This window comes from Balaenoptera physalus, assembly GCF_965194825.1.
Source record: "Balaenoptera physalus genome assembly, chromosome: 17".
In the NCBI taxonomy this organism is placed as follows: Eukaryota; Metazoa; Chordata; class Mammalia; order Artiodactyla; family Balaenopteridae; genus Balaenoptera; species Balaenoptera physalus.
Window position 1 is genome coordinate 51,227,206 of NC_138895.1, and position 20,230 is coordinate 51,247,435.

At 41.5% G+C, this 20,230-nt stretch overlaps 1 protein-coding gene and 1 long non-coding RNA gene across 9 annotated transcripts in view; both read right to left on the minus strand.

The window, feature by feature from the left end:
- NCALD (neurocalcin delta) overlaps positions 1–20,230 on the minus strand; it is a 429,327-nt gene that overhangs the window by 327,364 nt on the left and 81,733 nt on the right. The gene's annotated exons all lie outside the window — the stretch shown is intronic.
- Positions 796–20,230, minus strand: part of LOC309647247 — a 57,900-nt gene continuing 38,465 nt past the window's right edge. Inside the window, exon 2 of the long non-coding RNA XR_014255889.1 lies at positions 796–2,398. This is a non-coding gene — a long non-coding RNA (uncharacterized lncRNA). The remainder of the gene's footprint in view (positions 2,399–20,230) is intronic.

Here is a 20,230-nt window from a genome sequence, read left to right on the forward strand (position 1 = left end):
TCACACACACACACACACACACACACACACACACACACTTTCTAACTTGAAACAATAACTTCTATGGGGATTTTCTAAGGAGTGAGGCTCTGTCTTTATCAGATCAGGCAGTTAAAGAACTTGGTTGTCACTTATCCTTCAGTTCACAGCTGCCTCTAACCCACTTTTTCCTTCCTGTGTTCCTTGAGCTGGTTATAGAGGGAGAGTTAAGTTTAAGAGCATGAAGAAATGCAGAGCCTTTGACAGCCTTACTGTACTTTCAATTCCAAAGGGAAATAAAAGGAAAAACTTATCTATAATTTGTATGCTTATTATGTGAGGTGCTTTATATGCCTAAATTTAATCCTCACAAGTCTGTCAATGGTAAGTATGGTCCTTATTGCCATATCAGAAATGAAAAACTGAGGTAGATCACCCAAGATTTCACAGGCCATAGGCGTCAAGGCTAAAATAAAAACCAAGATTGTCCACCCCAAATATCATGATCAAAGTCACTAAACTGTTAGTCCCTGACAGGAGGGACCCTGTCTATATTGAACACCTGTGCACCGGGCCCAGCACATAGTAGCATTCAACCAATATTGGCAGACTGACCAGCTGAGGGTTCTTTACCCCTGCATCTTTTTGCTTTTACCACAACTGTGCTCTAAATTGCTAACTTGAAAGGAATATAAATTCAAAAAATTTTCCAATTATTGCTAAAACACTTTACAAAGCTTCAAGAGTCTTCTTTATTCTAAGGAAAAAAGGATCTGTCAATCTACTCCATTCATTCTTCTAGCCCATTCTTACCCATTCAACTCAACGAATATTTCAGTACAATGTGAGCAACAGTGGGAATATGCATTCTAAAAATTATGTCTCTTGCATAGATAAGAGTGGCTGAATTGCTGTTCTTCCATCAACGGGGTTGAGAGTTTCAAAAATTAATAAGCGTCAACAAGAAGGGAAATAAAGACCTAGATGTTGCTATTATACACTGTTTATTTGTTTTTAATTAATAACTCCATTTTTTAGAGCAATTTCAGGTTTACTGAAAAATTGAGCAGAAAGTACAAAATTCCCATATACACCTCCTCCCCTGCTCCACCCCACACACAATAAATTTCCCCTACTATTAACATCCAACATTAATGTGGTACATTTGTTACCACATCAATGCATCAATACTGATAAATTATTTTTAACTAAAGCTCATAGTTTACATTAGGGTTCACTTTTTTGTGTTATATATTCTATGGGTTTTGACAAATGTATAATGGCATATATCTAGCACTACAGTATCATACAGAATAGTTTCACTGCTCTGAAAATCCTCTGTGCTCCACATATTCATCCCTCTCTCTAACCCCTGGAAATCACTGAGCTTTTTATTGTCTCCATAGTTTGGCCTTTTCCAGAATGTCATATAGTTGGAATCATACAGTATATAGCTCTTTCAGATTGGCTTCTTCCATTTAGCAATATGCATTTATCACTGAATAATATTCCACTGTATGAATGTACCACAGTTTATCCATTCACCTACTGAAGAACAACTTGGTTGCTTTCCAGTTCGGACAATTATAAATAAAGCTGCTATAAACATTCATCTGCAGGTTTTGGGAGGGACATATGTTTTTAATTCATTTGGGTAAATAACAAGGAATGTGATTGTTGGATTATACGGTAAGAATATGTTAAGTTTTGTAAGAACCTGCCAAACTGTTTTCCCAAGTAGCTGTACCATTTTGCATTCCCAAGAGCATGAATGAGAGTTCCTGTTGTTCCACATCCTTGCCAACATTTGGTGTTGTCAGCGTTTTGGATTTTAGGTGTGTAGTGGTATCTCATTGTGTTTTAACTTGCAATCCCTGATGGCATATGATGTTGAACACATTTTCCAATGCTTATTTGCCATCTCTATATCTTTTTTGGTGAAGTTAGATCTGTTAGCTCTTTTGTCCATTTTTTACTTGTTAGTTTTCTTATTGTTGAGTTTTAAGGACTTACACTCATTTTTTTCCATTGTTATGAAAACGTAAAGCCTTAACACATATATATGGAATCTAAAAAATAAAAAAAAAATGGTTCTGAAGAACCTAGGGGCAGAACAGGAACAAAGACACAGATGTAGAGAATGGACTTGAGGACACGGGGAGGGGGAAGGGTAAGCTGGGACGATGTAAGAGAGTAGCATTGACATATATACACTACAAAATGTAAAATAGATAGCTAGTGGGAAGCAGCCGCATAGCACAGAGAGATCAGCTCCGTGCTTTGTGACCACCTAGAGGGGTGGGATAGGGAGGGTGGGAGGGAGACGCAAGAGGGAGGAGATATGGGGGTATATGTATACATATAGCTGATTCACTTTGTTATACAGCAGAAACTAACACACCATTGTAAAGCAATTATACTCCAATAAAGATGTTAAAAAAAAAAACAAACATAAAGCCTTACTCTCTGCTCTTTAATTTTCTTCCTGCTTTTGTCAACTAGACATGGTAACTCAACTGCTGGTTTTCCAATGTCGCAGAGCTCTATGTTGACATCTGAGTTAAAACTCTTATTGAACAGCACTGTACTCCAAAGGGCTATAGGGATAGGACAGCTGGAAGAAATAAGGGAATCATCTAAACAAAGCCTTGAAAAGTCTTAGCCCATGACCAAGCCATCAGAACACAGAAGTCAAAAACCACACTGCGCCATGCAGAATCCAAACTACAGTGTACCAGGTTAACACAATGCCCCATTACTTCAATATTTTTAAAACATGAGACTTCCTAAAGATATCATTTCTCTAGAGTGTTCATTCCAAGTAATAATGAGGAGCTATGTTAAAAAAAAAAATTTCAACAAAAATTTAAATAAAGTAGGTCTTCAAAAGGGCAGAAGAATGAACTTTCTAAACTGCAACTTGCCACAGAGAATTACATCCGCCAGAATTTTTCTATCTGGAAAGGAACTGAATTTAATGTTCTTTGTATTTTTATCAGCAGCAAGGTAAACAGGAAGAATCTCTCAGAAGCACTTTTATGAAGTTACACAAAGAAATAAGTTTCAAGCACTTTCGGGTGGCAGCTTAAGATAATTTTTCTTATTTTTAAGGAAAGGGTTTCTTAGTTCTTTTGACATGTTCATAACATGTACCACAGATCTCAGTAATTACAGCAGATAAACCCTGATGAAGCAGTTGAGAAGATTACAGCCTAAGAATATCAGAAAAGAAAAGGAAAAACACTCCCACTGGGTAGTACCCTTTTTATCTAATGCATTTGGGCCTAAACAAATTACAGATTACAGACCTCTATTCACAGACTCCCTCTTGATTGCCTAAGTAGCAGGCCCACCTGCCACGACAACCTTTTGATATCAGCTCAGAAGCCATTTACTTTCTCTCATCCAGGGCTCCACTGTCTCTAAATGTTCTCACTTGCACTACCTCGGAAGGTAAGGATGACTTAAAGTAGTTAAATCCACACATAATCCAGGAAGTTTATTTTACCTAAAAGCTTCCATCTCTGACCTCGCTTGCTAACAGGTTCCAAAATGAACAAAGCTGAATCTGACTTCTCTGTTTTACCACATTTGGAACCGGACAGGTGCTGGCAAACTTCTCCTATAAAGGACCGGGTAGTTAATACTTTAGGCTTTGTGGGCCATACAGTCCTTGCTGCCACTACTCAGCTCTGCAGCTGTACCGTGAAAGCAGCTATGGAGAAGCCGTAAAGGAATCAGTGTGGCTGCATTCCAATAAAACTCTATTTATGGACACTGAAATTCGAATTTCATAGAATTTTCACATCATGAAATATTATCCTTCTTTTAATTTTTAAATGTAAAAACCGTTCTTAGCTCAAAGGCCATATAAAAACAAGCATCAGGCCAGATTTAGCCCACAAGTCATAGTTTGCCTTAGAAGAAATCTCAAAAAATTTGATAGTCACAAAACAAACAGGAGCCAGACCCTTCTATTAGAATGATCTGTGGAATCCTATAAGGAGACAAGCTTCCAACCCACAAACATAAAGAACAGTATGCCCCAGAAATTCTTGGTACGTATATTTAAGAAGTTACCATATATGTTATAATCTCATTTCATATGTGCTATGAAATTCAAACCCAATGACGAAATCTTGATTTCTTTAAAATCTAATTTACTGTACCTTCTTTATTTAAAAATTGGTTATTTGAAAAATATTAAATATTTAAATACTAATATGAAATACGAATTTAATATTTTAAATATTTATTTAAATACTGAATGCTTAAAATTGGGATAAACATATTGTCTCTACTCTTAACTGGCTATTAAAAGCAACATACTAAAAGATAAATACGAAGAGAGTGCTAATGAGTAACACTGCTTGACCACTTACTCTACACCAGGCACTGGATTAAGCATTTTCCACATGTAATTCATTTAATCTTCACAGCAACTCCAGAGGCTGATCATGGTTATCCCCATTCTACAGTGGGGGAAACTGAGGCACAAAATTAATAAACACTGGAGCCAGAATCCAAACCCAGGTCTAACTCCGAAGCTGGCATCATTGACCACCTGGCAATACCAACACATGTCAGGTTGGTTAGATGTCATTTCTCTTTGACTCAGTAATATCTTAGGGTTTAAAAGGCCTCTCAGGGCTTCCTTGGTGGCGCAGTGGTTGAGAATCTGCCTGCCAATGCAGGGGACACGGGTTCGAGCCCTGGTCTGGGAAGATCCCACATGCCGCGGAGCAACTAGACCCGTGAGCCACAACTACTGAGCCTGCGCGACTGGAGCCTTGCTCCGCAACAAGAGAGGCCGCGATAGTGAGAGGCCTGCGCACCGCGATGAAGAGTGGCCCCCGCTTGCCACAACTAGAGAAAGCCCTAGCACAGAAACGAAGACCCAACACAGCCAAAAATAAATAAATAAATAAATAAAAGGCCTCTCATTCCTTTAGGTATTTATTATGGATACATGAATGCCTATTTTTTAAAGGACTCTCAGTCTTAAAGTTGTGGATTCACCAATTAAGGTAAAATATATAGAAGGACCCCACCAAAGCATTCACAAAAGTTTAACTCTTTATTCACATACAAATTGTATCCTTTCCAGTTCTACTAGTATGCAATTCTTACACAAACTGAGATTCCTTAAGATCTTACTTTCTAAGATATTAGAACATGTTAACTGTCATTTTCTCACCCATCCTCATGGCATCTCTTATAGGTTATGAACTAAGACATTAGCAGAGTCACATCTTTCTTCCAGTCATTCTTTCACACATTCATCCAAAAGTACTTGCACTGAACATGCTTACTATGTGCAAGGCATTGTCCCAGCGGCAGAAATGTTTAAAAACATCCGGTAATGGCTAACTTTATGTGTCAACTTCGTTAGGACACAGTGCCCATATATTTGGTCAAACACCAGTCTAGATGTCACTGTGAAGGTACTTTTTAGATGAGATTAACATTTCAATCAGTAGACTTTAAGTAAAGCAGATTACCCTCCATAATGTAGGTGGGCCTCATCCAATCAGTTGAAGGTTGTAAGAGAAAAAAACTGAGGTCCTCCAAGAAAGAGGGAATTCTGCCTCCAGACTGCCTTTGGACTCCAGCTGCAACATCAGCATTTCTATGGGTCTCTAGCCTGCCAGGCTGCCATGCAAATTTCAGACTTGCCAGCTCCACACATGCCTAAGCCAGTTCCTTAAAATAAATCAATCTTGATAGATAGATAGATAGGCAGATACATATATACACAGATACATACATACCTACACAGATACATAGATACATAGATCAATACATAGACAGACTGATAGCTAGATATACATATATATGTATGTGTATCCATATCTATCTATATAGTATATATTTATATACCATGTATATGAACATCCTATTGGTTCTGTTTCTCTGGAGAACCCTGACTAATACACATCCCCTCAGATCCATCAGACTGGGGGAAAAAATGGAAAGTTCACCAAGAATTGATGATCTGCAGACAAAGAGAGCCCTCCCATGCTGCTAGTGGGAATGTAAGCTGTACGATCCCTGTGGGGTGCAATCAGTTGACATCTAGCAAAGATAAAGGTGCCCTCATCCTATGCCCAGCCCCAGAAGAACAACCACGTGGCACCGCATAGCCAGAACCCCCTGGAATCCTTGTTGAGTTGACAGAAATAATTGCCAAGTTTATAAAGAAAAACTGAACTTAGCTTGATAGCTTCAAAACTATCTCAAATCATTCAAGAGAGACCCAAGTCACATTCATTCACAATAAGCTGAAAAAAGCCAACGGAACCATGTCTAACACTTCTGGACCCCACTGCCCCTCCCCCCACCCCCGCACCCTCCCCACCACAGTAGCAGCAGCTTCTCACGCTCACCAGACACCTACAAATCACCTGTTGTTCCCACATCCCTAAGTGAAAAGCCTACGTTAATGACAGAAAGAGAAGAAGGACCCTACAGCAATGTCTGCATATAACAAGTGCTTGCTAAACATTAGCTATTATTAAGGATATAAAAATACACACGTAATTGTTTTCCTTTTAAGTGACTTGCTAAATAAAATGCCTGCCTTCTCCCTGGCACTTCTACTCTGTATACAGTGGTACCAAATGAGGACTTTTGATAGAATCATCCCTTTCTGTTGAATAATCAATTTACTCAGACATGGCTGGATTGATTCTCTTTTCACCAAATTAACAAAGAGCAGGAAATTATTAGTCATCAGTTAATCAGCTGGTGTGGACTACACCATCTTACTCTTAAACACACAACACACCATTGTCTGAAATTTCACACTGAAAAGTTGATAGAACAAAAGCAAACTAAAATCTAATTTCTCTTTCAGCTTTCTTGCGGCTCTCTTTTTATTTCTGAGTGGATCTTGGTAAACCAAACTATTATTAGAACCCCATTTTTCCCACCTCTTTTTGTTGTAGAACAAAACAGAGCCCCTGAGTACACAGGAGGCACAAAACAAACACTCAGAGGTGACTTTCATTACATCCTTAGTTATCTTTTGGATATAGGTATGTATGAAGAACATACATTTGGGGAGTAACTTGGTACTCTTCTGGGAGGTCAGTATGCCAGATACATTTTTAAAGCCTTAACACTTTGTATACCTTTTAACTAACCAATTACACTTCTCAGAAATTATCCAAAAGGAAAAATAGCATCATAAAATATGTGAAAAGACGTAACTACGTTGTTCATTTTCTAAAATTTTTACAAAGAATGTGTGTCACTTCCCTAGTAAGAACAATGGGGCTTATGCCTTTTTTTGTTTGTTTTAAGAGCATGAACTTTGGGATGAAACAATCCTGAGTCAGAACTCAGAAGCTGCCCCCTTAATAACTACACGACCTTGAGGAAGCCTACCTGGCTTCTCGAGTGCCAGCTTTGAGATCTGTGAAATGGGGATAATATACACCTCCCTCAAAGAGGATTCACTATCAATAAATGCAGTAAGAGTACTTTTGAAAGAAGGGATGGATGAGTGAGCGAACAATTGAACAAACAATCCCAGAGGCTCTATGCCAGGCTGGTTGGTGGTGGTGAGAAGAACAGATCAGCAGGGAATAGTGAAAACTGTCACAAACTCTAAATCAACACTATCATAGTATAAGTGCACCTTGTCTTGAAAATATTCACTAGTGAGCTTGAGCCTGACCACTCACATTTCAAGGCAACCTCAGCAGGTCAAATCAAAGACCAATCCCAGGTGTCCCTGAGATCTGACCATCCAGGTAACCAGTCTTCAAGATGGCCTCCACCTCCCTGTATTCACACCTCTGTGTAAGTCTCTCCCACATTAGAGCAGGGCTGATCACCATTTGTCTCTGTAACCAATAGAATATGACCGAAGTGATGGTATGTCCCTTCTGAGGTTAGATTATGAAGGACTGCAGCTTCCATCTGGGGCTGTCTTTATTGGATCACTCATTCTCGAGGAAGCCATGTCATGATCAGCCCTATGAAGAGGCTCATTAGGGAAGGAACTGAAGCCTCCTGACGGTACCCATGTAAGTGAGCTTGGAAGTAGATCCTCCAACCCTACTCAAGGCTTCAGTCCCACCCAACAGTGTAACTGCAACCTCATGAGAGGCCCTGAGCCAGACTACCCAGCTAAGCCACTCCTGGATTCCTGACCCTCAGAAACTGTGTAAGATAACAAGTATTGATATTTGTTGTATTAAGCTTCTAACTTTTGGGGTAATTTGTTGCACAGCAATAAATAACTAATACACGGGGCTTCCCTGGTGGTGCAGTGGTTAAGAATCCACCTGTCAATGCAGGGGACACGGGTTCGAGCTCTGGTCCGGGAAGATCCTACATGCCGCAGAGCAACTAAGCCTGCGTGCCACAGCTACTGAGCCTGCGCTCTAGAGCCCACGAGCCACAACTACTGAGCCCATGAGCCGCAACTACTGAAGCCCACACGCCTAGAGCCCCTGCTCTGCAACAAGAGAAGCCACTGCAATGAGACGCCCACGCACCGCAACGAAGTGTAGCCCCTGCTTGCCACAACTAGAGAAAGCCCCACGCAGCCAAAAATAAAAATAAATTTTTTTTAAAATTTTTAATAAATAAACTAATACACCATTCCAAGTAGAACCAGTCTTCAGACTTCAGTATGTATTATTATTGGACCCAATTTACAGATAATGACACTGAGGTAAGGCGAGGTTAAATGACCTTCCTAAAGGCTACCCAGCTAAGAAGGGGTAAAACCAGGATTTGAACATAGCTTTGCTTGAGTCCAGAGCCAGTGCTTTTTAACCACCACACTATATACTTCTTCCACCTCCTCCTTACCATCCCTAAGTCTGGGGTAGCAGCCATGTGCCCCCATAGTAATCCGTATTTCCTCTGTCACAGATAGCACTTACTACATCTTATTTTAATTTTATGTTTGAGTCATAGACTACTAGACTGTAAATTCCTGGAGGGCAAGAACCTATCTATATTCATTCATCCAGTTGACAAATGTTTACTGAGAGCCTACACTGTACTGGGCACTGGGAATACCATGACGAACATAGTCAAAACTCCGCCCTCGGACAGCTCACAGTCTAGTGGAGGAGACAAGCATCTCTCAAACAAATATAAAACTATAACTGCAAAGTGCTACACGGGGCTCTGTGACACATTTTACCTAGTCAGGAAGAGCCCTGAGAGGTGGTCACCTCAAATGAGGCAGCAGTTACCCAGGGGAAAGGGAGAAGCAGGAGCCCCCAGCAGAGAGTGCATACACCCCAAGTTCTCAAGATGGAGGGGAAAAGCCATGCCTGACAACCTGAAAGGAGGCCAGTGGGAAGGAGCATAGAAGCCCAGGGTGAGGAGCGGGAGGGAGAAGAAGCAGGAGGAAGTACCTGGGGTGAACATGGGTTGTCACCTGCAGACCATGTTCAGGAACCTAACCTGCCCCTAAAAGCAGTGGGAGCAGTGGCAGGGGTTGGGAGTGCAGGGGTGACAAGACCATCCTTGTGGCTTAAAACAGGCACTCTGGCAGCAGTGCAAGGGACAGCCTGGAAGAAGGCTGGAGTGAAAACGGGCAGATCTTTAGGAGGCAGTCACCACAGGCAGCTGAGAAGTGACGGGAGCTCATTCACATTGGACCCCCAGTGCCTTGCACAGCGGCTTGCATAGGGTTGGCCCTTCATAAGTAGTAATGGAAATGAAGTACTTGTTAAAATGAGTGCATGGTAACCTGCAGCAAGTAGGACAAGAGAAAGAAACAGCACACAAGAGCTCTGAGACCTTCAACACCTCGGGAGCTCATAGGAATCTCCCTGGGTTCAAAGGGGGAGGAACGATATAGATCAAAACACTCAGGGTGGAAAAGGCTATCAAGCTTGTCTGGTACATGTCAGCCCTGGTATATCAATTTCTTCTTCCAAAACTCACTATGTGTAAGTCATCCCTCTGATTACACTTAAAAAAAGAAACAAATAAGGATTGTCGGAGACACGAGGCATAGCCTGGGCAGTATTTAAGCCACTCTAGGATCCACGAGTGTCTGCCATTCAGTCAAGACCACCCCAGAGACCACTGTTTAAAAGATAAAACAAAACATGAAACTGGGTGATGCTGGGCAACCCTACAGTGTATAGAACTTTGTGACTACTTGGCCAATTTTCTCCAAACCACAGCAAAATGAAGAGTTACCTTTAGAAGCTTTAATTTTACGCTTTTTCCTTTAAGATTTAATATCTCACAATCATACATACAAAAAAATGATTTGTTGTTTATAAACCCCTACTAGATTTAAATAACCTTCAGTGAGTCTTGACCCTTAAAGGGTTTCTTTTCTGCTGAATAGGGTGAAGGGTATGAGTTTACAAGTTTAAATAAGGTTGGATTATGCAAACCTACCTTGCGTAGAAAAGGGAAAAACAGAGATGGAAAGATCTGGAAGGGGAAGGAAGAATGATGGAAGGGATGGGAAGAGATTCAGTTACTGATGAGCTAAAATCAGAGACTGAGGTGAAATGTCTAATGGGGATTTTTTTTTGAACGGAAAAAACCTATAGATTATGTGATGTAACTTCCCACCCCATCCCTGGACTCCATCATGAAATCGTCAATAAAATCTAAGTGGGTTCTGTGGAGAGAATGCAAAGAAGTGCCAAGTCTACCTTCATGGGCGACATGAGGGAAGACAGGGGCTGCCTGGAGGGGTTATTCTTTGCTGAAAGAAGCAGTGAATTATCTGATTGACAGCTGGGCAGCAGTGGGTAGCGGGCTCCGCTCTCTCCTCTCTGCAGATGTGCCTATATCCGCAGAGAGTGTGTGTCCCCAATCCTCTTCCCTCTGCCTTTGAGGTGGACACATTCTCATATTCTAGCACTGCCTGTGACAGATGCAGGCAAAGGAATCCACAAACCTACCTAGCCTCATGCTTAAAGCCTGATAAAAACTAGATTGAAGAATCTGGCTTTAGACTTGAGGTTAAGCGGGTTTAGATGTGAGACTAATTTTTTTCATCTGTCTGCCTCCTGTGTCTCTTTCTTAATTAGCTCCAGACTCATGCAGGATAGAATGTTATTTATAGAATTTCTCAATTTCTGACCTCAGCATCTGTGAGTACACTGAAGAGGGTTCGCAAGAAAGCGCAACTAGATATTTAATAGAAGTTATCTCTGTGTAAGTAAGTTTGACTATATGTTATGGTTTTCCTGTTAGAAACATATATTGCTAAAATTTTCAAATTCCAGTTATGAAAACAGTTGTTAAAAAATATAACTGTTTCATTTTACATTTGATGAGCCAGGATTTAAATTCAAGTCAGTGTGTCCTCCAAGCCCACACGCTTGTATTTATGAGTTTCTCCCTACCCTGACCTACTATTCTTCTCAGTTTGGGTGAAAATTACTTCTTTTGACTCCACACCATCTACCTTTATTTCTCAGATCCGTCTAACATTCACCGTCCGATTTTCTTCTCTCTTATCTCTTCCCAGTGGTGAAGTATTAAGGGAAAAATATTTTTTAATAATAATAATGTTACTTACATTCCGGACAGTTTTGCTGCATGAAGCACTTGAAGACCAAGTAAAAATCTGAGCTTTAATACAATGAAACATTTGACGGAGATTGGATCAGAAGAGGGTGTGTAGTTTATGGCCAACCTAAAGTCCGTTATTGCTCATAAGTATTCGATAAATGTTGGCTGATGACTATTTGAAATTGCATTCTAGAGCACACTAAGGAAGATGATTTCCCAGCTAAGGGACTTAAATGTTAGGGACCTTAATACAGTCAGCAAGTTCTCCTTTTACGATATGCCATCTTTACCTGGGAAAGGAGCTAAAAGAATGAGGACACAGGTCAAATGTGGTTAGAAAGGAAGGTGAGCAAGATTTACTGTTATTTCACTGCAGAGGGATACTCTGTCTGGCCTGGCTATGCCCCTCAGGTACTGTGAATATAAAGTTGTTTTTTTTTTTAACTATAGATAGCAATGCAATGCTAGTTTTTACTGACGAGCAAGTCTGTTGTACCAAAACTCCTGTGATTCACAGTGGCTTACCTAATAAATTTCTGGTGGGTGAGACAGATAAGCAAGTAAGAAAAACTAGAAAAAGAAGAAATGGAATTTTTCTACCTACCTCTATCTGTTCCTGTGGCCAGCATCCATTTTTTTCTTCTACAAAGAAAGGAATTATTTTTCTAAAATAGTAGGCAACTGAATTAACTCAGTCACTAAAACTTTTTAAACTTGGGCCTCTGCTGAAAGCACCTCTGTTCCATTCTGCCATATGCATGTTTCCATTTCCGTTCTCAGCAGCACTTCCTCCCTCACTCCTGGCCACAGCACCGCTGCACGGGGCTTTCTTGTTCTTTCTGAAATAGTCTCCATGCTCAGGCATCATGCTGTCCCTGCAGGAGGAAGAATAATGGCCCCCGAAGATGCTCTAATCCTCAGAACATGAGACTATGCTACCTGACGTGGCAAAGGGGTCTTGTGGATGTAATAAGGTTCACAGCCTTGAGAGGGGTAGATTATCCTAGATTTTGCAGGTAGGTCCAATCTAATCATATGAGCGCAGACCACCAGATAGGTGGCAGCATGAAAAGGATACCATCCGCCATAGCCGGCTTTGAAGATGGAAGAAGGATGCCACACACCAAAGAAGGCAGACAGCCTCTCTTTTAGCTGGAAAAGACACAGAAACACATTGTCCCCTGGAGCCTCCAGAGAGAAATGGACTCGGCCAACACCTTGATTTTAGCCCATGTCAGACTTCTGATCTACAGAGTAATACATAATTTTATATTGCTTCAGCTACCAAATTTATGGTAATTTCTTACAGCAAATACAGTCCCAGATGTATTCTCTCCACCTAGAACATTCCTGCCTATCCTGACTACCTGGTAAATGTTTTTGTTCCTTTAGGTCTCTGTTCAAATATTGCCTTCTCCATGAAAATTTCCCAAAGGCCATCCTCACTTCAGGATGGGTGATGGAGGATGGGTCACTCCATCCTCTTTGCTCCCAAATCTCTTTGTATTCACTGTAACTGAGCATATTGTGATTATCGTTATAAACAGACATCATACCCCTACACTACCTATCCTTGACAGCAGAGCACAGGGTCTAGTACATAACAGTTGCTCCACGGTATTTGAGTGAATGGGTGAATGAATGAACGAGTATTTAAAAAACTGAAGTCACAGGCTTGAGTTCTGAAAGAGTTCAGGGCAACCATGAAAGAAATCAGGCTATAAAAATGTAAAGCTATTAGTGAAATATCAAAATATGATCTAAGTACCAATTTTTCTAAGTTTTCAATGTGCCACGAATCACTGCCATGCTAGTATAACACTTAGGGGACATAAATGAATGAGTATTTTGTGGTCTCTTGAAAGTGACCATTCTGCTAAATGCGTTAACTGTTGAGTAGGAGGGGGACATTTTTTTCATGATTAGCCCTGGACAACCACCCTCCAACGCTGGGTGACAGATTTGGGATCCCTGATGCTCTTTTTAGGGCTGTGACTCTTCAACTTAGGATCCTCAGAGGGCTTGTTAGAACAACCTGTCTGGAGCTCCACACCCAGGCTGTCTGATTCAGCAGGTCTGGAGTGTTCTTAATAAATTCCCAGCAATACAGAAGACGCTGGTCAGAGAGCACACTTTGAGAACCACTGCTCTAGGGCAAGGAAGGCTCACCCCAGGCCTCTGGTGCTGACCCCTTCTCTGACAAGTCAGTCTAAGGAGATCTCACTTGCAAGTCCAGGCACTGGCCAGAATCACTTGGCCCAGGCCCTTGTGGGAGGAGAGATTAGGTAAAAAATTATTTCCTTCCTTCCCCTTCCCAAGCACATGGAGATCTTTCTTATGAAACCAGACTCAGTTCAGCTTCAGTTTCTCCAAGGCTTGATCCTTTCTTCCTGTCGCTGCAACGCCTTGACTGCAACCCAGAACCTGATCATTAAAACAGATCAACCAAAGCATCCAGGCCCTGGAAAGCAGTGGGCTACCAGAGAGCCCGGGAAATTCAACAGCCTTGAGAGCAGATCCTACAAGGTCACATTACAATTCGACATCTTGTCCTGAGTACTTTGGGCTTAACTCAATCAGGAAGAAACCATTAATGTCTTAACCTAGAAATAAAACATTGTTTCTAAATGGCTGAAAAAATACACGCCAATAACACACCTCACATGCTTGCAAACCATTCCCTCCCCACTTCCCCAAAAAAGACAAAGCAGAGGTTCTAAGAAAGAACAAGGAACATCATCCCAAAGATTATGGTGAGTCAAGTCTAGCCAAGAGTACGGCTATCTACAGAATGGGCAGAGGGGTAAAGCAGCGTCTCTCTGCGAACCAGACTTCCACTTCCCCACATTGGTCCCCACAGTGGATGGAGAAAGACCTTTCATGGCTCTGATGGACACCCAAGTACTTCATGACTGTCCATAGGGTTACCCCGCCTGCCCTAGACCACTGACATTTGAGACCTAGACAAAAGGGAGTTGGACGTCAAAGCAAAAAATACCAAATTTCACCACATTCCAAAGTGCAATAAATTATTTTTCAAACTCCCTGCTACTTGTTAATATCTATCTAGGACTAACCTGGACAAGCAAGCCTTACATCCTTAGAGTTAAACCTAAAATGGGCCTTGCAGCTTTAAGGCCTCTGAGAATTGAGTACATATACCTGCATTTCAGCCCTGCTCTCCATGAAACAAGAAATGTGGATTTTTGCTGCTGATTCCCAACAGTCCCAGAAGTCATAAAACTGAACTTTTCCATCATTTGAATAATATTTTTAAATGTATTCAACATTACATTCAAATTCCCTTCCCAGGATGATGTTTTCATTCCAGAGCAGCCGCCACAGACCTCCGCAGTCGGCAGAATTTTCAGACATGCATAAATATAAGCACACACACAGTCATTTACCCTGATGAAATTTCACGTACACAGGGAGATTATTTTTAGTTATGGAACCCAGTCAAAACTTTGCATAAAGCAAAATCAAGCAAGAGCAAAATTGGTAGACAAAGTGATGACGATCTTATTTTTTCATCCATTTTTATATTCTTTTGTAGACATTTCTGGACATGAGTTGGGATAAGTAAATGCCTTAACAAAGGCAGTTTTGATGATAATGGTGACAACATCAATAGTCAAGTTATTCCTGACTTTTTTGTTCAATATATGACATATATGTAGATAAGATCACACATGTAGACAAGATCACCTCTATCCAGATAATGGTCACTTTCCAAACATGTCAGTACAAAGTTAGTTTGCCTTTTTGGAAAAGGGAAAAAACAAAGCATCCATCAGATACATAAACAGTCGAGCAAAAGTTATTGAACATCCACTAGAATGTACACTCTCTAAGGACTGAGACTTGGTCTGTCTTGAAGACTGCTGTAGCCCCAGCACCCAGCAATAACTGGCACATAGTAAGTGTTCGTTAAAATCCAAGCGTAGGGCTTCCCTGGTGGCGCAGTGGTTGAGAATCTGCCTGCCAATGCAGTGAGGCACGGGTTCGAGCCCTGGTCTGGGAAGATCCCACATGCTGCGGAGCAACTAGGCCCGTGAGCCACAATTACCGAACCTGCGCGTCTGGAGCCTGTGCTCCGCAACAAGAGAGGCCGCGATAGTGAGAGGCCCGTGCATCGCGATGAAGAGTGGCCCCCACTTGCCGTAACTAGAGAAAGCCCTCGCACAGAAACGAAGACCCAACACAGCCATAAATAAATAAATAAATAATTTTTAAAAAAGGAGGTTGCACACAACCATTTAAAAAAACAAAAAACAAAAAGCCAAGCGTATACACCCTAACGTGGCTAACTAATCAATGTGCTAGACCACATCAGTCAGTTATTGCTACAATAACGCTGCATCGCAAACCACCACGGAATATCATACAACAATAAGCATTTCTTTTTTGCTCACACATCTGTTGGTTGGCTCAGCTACCCTAGGTTGGGCTCAGCTGAATTCAGGTCAGCTCTACGTGTCTGTCATTCTCTTTGGACCAGCAGCACCTGAGCCACTGTCTTTTCCCAGAGAACGGGAGGAATACAAGAGGCCAAGCCAAACTATCAGCTCCTTTCAAGCCTCTGCTTTCGTGGCCAAAGCAAGTCACACGGCCACACCCAGCACCCCCCGGGGTGGGGAAGTGTACTCCCCCCATGGAGGTGGGGTGGGTGGGAAAGCAAGTGTCTCCCACAGACCAGCATTTCCAAAACTTGACTAAGAGACTTTCCTTTTAAAGAAAAAAATATTCCTCAAGGACCTCCAGGGCTGACCAAAGTTATTTTTATCATAATTCACTTAAATATATAGAAATACAAAATGACTTTATATTTATATATAGATCTATATCTTGTGCTGGTAGTCTCATACCACTATAAAAAAAATTGTACACATTAAACTCAGACAAAACTGCAAAGCCAATAAAACTCAAAATACCATTAGTGCATGTAAAGGACTATGTTGTTTTGTTGAAACTAAGTTGCTGCTTTCAATTTGACCATGGTGCTGACTGCTGCAGCCCAATTTCCCTTGCATTCAGCATGCCTGTGCTGCTACATGCCGTGTGAAAACACCATTTCCCAAACATTTCTCTCTCTTCTAAAAACAGCACTCTGTGGTATCATTTGGTCTGCACTTGACGCAAAGATTATTTTTATATTAAGCCTGCTTCTATTTTTCTCTCGTTAGACCATGACAGTTAATGAATTTCTATCAGAACCAGTGCTTCAGAAAACCCAATGCACCAAAACGAATGAAGAGAGCTCAGTGCTCATGGTGTTAAGTACCAACAGATGATCCAGAACAAGTAGATAAAGGGACCACTTTTTACGATTCTTATTTACGTGAAACATCAAATTTTTCAAGTTCTCATTGAAGAGTCCCCCAGAGAAATGCAGACCTCCATTAGAGAAACACTGAGCTAGCCCACCATCTCCTCTATGGCTTCCTAACCATAGTGCGTTATGAAGCCACTCTGAGTGCAGTCTCCCCTTCTGGAGTCCACAGCTCCACCTGTCACCTCCTGTTGCTCATTCAGAGTTACCAGAATGTCCACTAAAACCCCAAGCCATGCACTAAAAGATCAAAAGTACTCTTGATAGACGACCTACAACTAAATAGGCCAGAAAGACTAGGAAGTAGGCAGCCTGAGAAATACACCATCAGTTCATGGTCAGGGGTGGACATCTGTCGCGTCTGCCTTCCCAGCATCCACCGGGACAACGCTCCTTGGCTGCTTGCAGTCTCTGCCTTCTGGTAAGTGGATGGGCAGAATGACCCAGCTGACTCGCTCTTCCAGGAATTTGAATCTCCAGGGAAAGAATGTCAGGATGGAAAACAATTGTTGCCCATTCATCCGGATGTGAATGCTGAAAAGACTATCCCTTAGTTGCCCAACATTTAGAACCCCAGAACTGTCCAACTTCTTTTCTGAGGCCAGGTCATGTACAATTCATTCTTTTCCTTCAACTCTGGGAGCTGCCCGATAGCCTTCCAGTGGAATCCTTTTTTGGCTTAAGTAGCCAGAGTTCGTTTCTGTACCCCAACTGATAAATATTCCAACATGAATTTCTAAACATAAACAATCTCAAACAGGGCCATGATTACACGAACAAATGCAACTGTGTTTGCCTTTAGGTTCCCAAAACAGAAGTGATCTCATCCCCAAACGCTGTTTATGCTGTATATTCAGTTGCTGCAACTCCAGGATTAACCCTTCTTCCACCCTCCGGCCCCAGAGCTCTGAGAATCTCCCACCAAGAGGAGAGGACACTGACGAAGTTCAGTCCCCCACACTGCCAGGGTGCGGGGCAAGTCACTGGATGCTCATGTGAGACAGGTTTATGGTCTTCTAACCCATCCCCAGACCCCTCAAACATGTGCTACTGGGGCAAGGAGGGCTGAGGGGGAACCAATGGATAGCTCCCCACATCTCCATGGCACAACTAGGTTCAAATACAAAAAATATCTGCTGAATCATTTTATATTCTTTCACTCTTTTTAGGAACGTTGTTCCCTCCCCTCCTGCACATCTGTAGAGCCATTTCTACTTCTACAATTGATGCAGGTCAAAAACAAACAGCATTCCACAGACAGAGAGCCCCTTAGGGTAAGGGACTAAATCTTATTGGCCTTGGAAACCTCAGGGTCATGCACAGTGCCTACATGTAGTATCTGTTCAATGAACCTGTTCATGGTGCTAGATGATCAATTACTCGATCAATCCCAGGATATACACAGGCACTTCTGGAACATCATCACCACCATCATCATCATAGCAAACACTGATACAGCAACTCCTCTGTGCCAGGCACTGTTCTAAGAATCTATCACTGAGAGACAATAAAATGTAATAGATATTAAGCCAAAGCTGAAGTTACTTTGTTATTTTTGTTTGTTTTTGTTTATTGACTTTTATTTATTTATTTATGGCTGTGTTGGGTCTTCGTTTCTGTGCAAGGGCTTTCTCTAGTTACGGCAAGTGGGGGCCACTCTTCATCGCAGTGCGCGGGCCTCTCATTATCGCGGTCTCTCTTGTTGCGGAGCACAGACTCCAGACGCGCAGGCTCAGTAGTTGTGGCTCACGGGCCTAGTTGCTCCGCGGCATGTGGGATCTTCCCAGACCAGGGCTCGAACCCGTGTCCCCTGCACTGACAGGCAGATTCTCAACCACTGCGCCACCAGGGAAGCCCCTACTTTGTTATTTTTGGATGACCTGAGAATATTTATTATTTTCATCTTATGTCTAAAACAGATAAAAGGGAAAATATATAAACACCCTCCTACGAGAGAAAAGTCTTTTCATTAATTGTGGCTTGAAGATGGGAACTGAAACAGAAACTTCAACATCTCTTACTGTCATTAATACTGTAACTAACCAATTAAAGGAAAAGTTAAATCAAAAAGAACTCAGTACAAGTTAACAGACAGATACATGTAAGAGATTAACCCTATGGTACTTAGCAAAGTTAGGAAGATTGTCCCTTAAGAGCAAAAGGAAAGGAAAAGATAAGGAGTTTTGGAAATTTTAGTGTTCCTTAGAAATAAAATGTCAAAATTAAAAACAATTCTAAATATCCAATTTCCTTATCCCTTGCTTGAAATACTAGAAAGAGCCAGTACTTCATTGCTCATGAAATGCAATTCAACAATTTTTGAGTTTTATTTCTCTCAGTTGTCCCATCCTAGCAAATGGCCAAACATCTGCACAGCTGTTCAAGCCAGCAGAGACACGGAGAGGGGAACAAAAAAAAAAAAAATATATATATATATATATATATACGACATAGACATAGACATATATATGACATATATATATATATATATATATATATATATATATATATATATAAAACCATTGTCTATAGCAACTAAACTGAGTTTCTGCTGTACTGATGATATGAAAAGCACAAAAATTACATACCACACAGGAACACAAACTTTCTGTCATGGATGTTTGAGCTAGTGTGTAAAGTTAAGTGGTGTCAGTGGGCGGTACTCTTGCAAAGTGCCCACAACTAAATGAGTCTCTTACTAGAATTTCATGCTTTATTCTTTGGTGCTTTGTTCCTTTCTGTATGTGTATCCTCATCTGCTCATGTACTCACTCATTCAACTAGCATTTACGGAGGACCCAGCCTGCTTCAATTTGAGACTCCTTCAGTGGAGTCCAGCCTATGATAAAATATCAGAGTCATCAATTCTTCTCACCCCAGGCAGTTGAAAAACCCCAGGCTAGAGACTCCACAGCACTGGGAAAATGAAAAAGCTAAAAAGCAGAAGGGGCTTTGAGGCCTGAAGGGGGAGTGGAAAAAAGAAGAAAGAAACAGTTGGAGAGATGCTCTCCAGACCCAAAATAGAAATGCTGAGCCGAGGCAACAGATTTCAATCTGCTAATCTGAAAAGTCACATTACTTTGTCCTGATGTGAATCAGTGTGGCTTTTTTTTTTCATATCCGTCCCGGTATTTCCACTGCCCCATACACAGGCACCACCTCCCAGTGAAGCCCATCTGCAGGCTGCCTGTTTCCTCCAGACCATGAGGGGGCAGGGACAGAGTGACAGTGGGTAGGGTGGGGATGTGAACAGTTCCAGGAATCACTCGAGCCCCTGTCCCAGCTACTGGCAGATCACCAAGGAATGTTCACATCAAACCTTTGAGAGGTTATTCCTCCATTTTCAAAGGCATAAATATAAAGCTGAGGCCTTTATTGTTATCCAGTGGAAAACGCCAAGGG